Source organism: Nicotiana tabacum, chromosome 19 (genome assembly GCF_000715075.1).
Source record: "Nicotiana tabacum cultivar K326 chromosome 19, ASM71507v2, whole genome shotgun sequence".
In the NCBI taxonomy this organism is placed as follows: Eukaryota; Viridiplantae; Streptophyta; class Magnoliopsida; order Solanales; family Solanaceae; genus Nicotiana; species Nicotiana tabacum.
Window position 1 is genome coordinate 92,090,815 of NC_134098.1, and position 3,146 is coordinate 92,093,960.

At 32.4% G+C, this 3,146-nt stretch overlaps 1 long non-coding RNA gene across 1 annotated transcript; it reads right to left on the reverse strand.

The window, feature by feature from the left end:
• Window positions 1-473: 473 nt before the first annotated feature.
• On the reverse strand, window positions 474-1,313 carry LOC107823335 (uncharacterized). The gene is made up of 2 exons (XR_012703162.1): window positions 1,226-1,313; window positions 474-1,132 (listed from the first exon to the last, which is right to left on the reverse strand). It is a non-coding gene; the product is annotated as an uncharacterized LOC107823335 (long non-coding RNA).
• Window positions 1,314-3,146: the final 1,833 nt, after the last annotated feature.

The window sequence follows — 3,146 nt, forward strand, 5'->3', positions numbered from 1 at the left end:
TGGGAAGAAGTTAGAATTTATAGTTTCTCTCCAAAAGCAGATAAATTGTTTATGCTAGAAGCTGCTCAAAAATATTTTTTATTTTGGCAAAATATTTCAAATTTTTCACAAAGTACTTTTTTAACAGAAAAAAAAATACTTCTAGCTTCCCATAAACTTGGCTCTTAGTGATAAATTAGCGACACATAGGATTAAGTCCATAGCTAACTTCAATTTTTTAAGTAATGAACTTCATTTGAGACAGTAAACACTAGAGACAAATCTTTTAGAGTCGAGCATATCACATAACTATGCTGCTTATATTACATATATAAACACTTTTCTCTCTTTTCACATAAGATATGTATATTATATGTATATATGAGTCGATAATACAAATACATCCAAGAATATGATCCAACGATAAATGAAATGAAAATCTATATCGCAAGAGATCAAGGTTCAAATTATACTCGCAAGGAGTGACACCAGTGAAACATTCAAACTTTTCAAGTACTCGAATTACAAGATTAAAAGATAGGAAGGAATGATGAAGTAAAATGTATATATTTCAAGATATAAGTGATGGGTTTTTGTGATCCATTTCTTATTCCCAAACAGAGTTACACTCCTACTAGTACAAATTTAATAGTAGAGTATAAAAGCACTCCAAATACTCAGATTAACGTTAAGAAATCGCTAAAAGAACAGTAACCCAACATTTAATTCCTTTTTCTCATTAAATTGGGATTCAGAAAGACCGAAACGGTTCCCCAATGCGAACGCCGATATGCACCATCGGAAAGTGGAAATCGACGTCAAAGGAACACAGAAACGGCGGCCACGTTTCTACAACTTTTCTCATTCATCTATTTTATATGTACAACTTAAAGAAACAAAGAAACTTTTCTTTTCAAAGCGAGTCTTATTTTCTTTTTATTTCACTCGACAAGTACTAAGAGAGGCTACTCTTGCCAGGATTATCAGCAGCTTGGAGAGTTTTGTCGATGAGCTTACGAGCCTTTCTGCTGCGGATCTCCACTCTCACACTGGAGCTTTTGTCCATTTTGATGTACGGTTTCTTCGATTTCTTCAATTTCCTCACCTTCGATTTTATCGATTCCACCAAATTCTCCAATTGAATCGCCATTTCCTTCATTAATATCGGAGAAAAATAATAGAGCTTGGATATTATCGAGGAGAAAAATGAGGAAATAGAAGAGTAAACTGGAGTTTAGTGGGTTACCTCTAATTAGGAAGAATATGAATGAGTTACAAAAGTAGCAATCCCAATCTCTCTGTATTTGTATTTATGGATTTTGTGAATGAGATTGGTGTACTCAGTTGAAATTTGCCGTTTCTGTTTTGCGTGCCAGAATATAATGCATGTTATTTTGACTTGACTAGGCACCCCTTTCCTAAATAAAAGCCCCTGTTTTCTCCAATTATTACTATTCTTTGCCACTCCGTTTTTCTTTTTCTACTCTACTTATTCTCTCTGCCGCCAAAGAAAATTTGACTTCTTAAAAAAAAAAAAAAAAAAAAAAAAACCAGCTCGGCCGAAATAAGCAATCATAATCATGAAGTTTGAAATCACTGAATTTCTCCACTATTATATTCTAAAATTAGCAGTTGAGTTATCTATTGGCAAAACTATTTTTAAGCAGTGTTATATTTACATAAATAATAATAAATAAATAAGTATTATTTAATATTATTTATGCGAGCTCAAAGATGACATCCACACTTGAACCTACAATCTTTACAAGCCAAAAATGAGCTTGATTAATGGATCAAGAAGTATTCTTTGCCAAAAAATGATGTCATTATTATATATTATTTTATTTTTACAGAATATTAGTATAAATATTTTAATCTTTTTTCTAGCGAAGCGGTATTGAATGACACTTCTATCACCCATGCACATCCGCCCCTGTCTGATAACAGTGCAAAAAGTTACCCAAATTAACAGCTAGTATTTCCAACGTTCAGGTAAGTATCGAAAGTAGATTGATAACTAGAAAAGGATGGTGAAGAACCTTTCAAACCAATCAAAATTACAATAGTTAGTCTATAAAACTTAAATTCTTACAATTCACAATTACGACCAATTAAAAGGACAAGAGTCCCGTCTTTTCCTTCTTTATACACTGAATCATGGAAAATATTACTCGCAATAAAGTAAAGTATCTCAGTTTAATAGCAACTTTAAGTGGCAAATGTTAACCCAACAAGTCAACGAAGGTACTTTTCCGTGGTTATTTTGATATTTGAGATTTTTGTTGTTGATATTTGACTTTAATTGCTGGATATTAATCCAATTGTTGTGAAAGCTTTTATTGGCTTTGGATGAGCCAATATGGTCCATTTTGGGTCGAATTTTTTTTTCTCGGTTTGACTTGAATTATCGGGTTGGTGTGATTTTTCGGTTTGCTTTGTACACCCCTATGTGCAGCAACTTGGTCAACTTTAGTCCCACACTAATTTGCAAAGAATCAAGGCTAATCATCTATGAGTCATGTGAGAAATAAAATTATATAAATGTAGCAACAAATTTCATTAATGGTAAATTACTTTGAAGCAAGTGGCTTAACAAACCATGATCCACTAAACACTGATTCCATTCCTGTCACGCACAAACAATGGACAAACAAACAATGAAAGTTCACATGTTCAGTTGTCTAAACATTAATAATTCTCCACTAAATAAATCAATCAAACTGGAGCTCACTTTAAGTAATGACAACTCTAAAATTTCATGCAAGTGAATGTCTCTAAACACAAAATCAAGACGAAACAAAATAATAAAATGAGACAAATGATCACATGTTTATTTACTAAACCAACTACATAATCAGAAGTCAAGTCGGGCACACAAAACACATTACATCTATGGCATAGTTTATAAAACTTAAAATTGAACAAGTCGCAACCAAACGTACTCCAGATTTAATAATAGTGAATTGAATACTAGACCAAGAGATCTACTTCAACGGTTATAACTTTTAAGCAAACTCAGCAACAAGAATACATATGATAAAATAGAGACCTTTCTACATTATGAGAAAAATTGACTAATGACTCTATTTACACTTAACCACTATCATGTTCCCTTCATTAAATCAAACACGGAGAATAAACCTCCCCTAGTTATAGTCATTCTCACA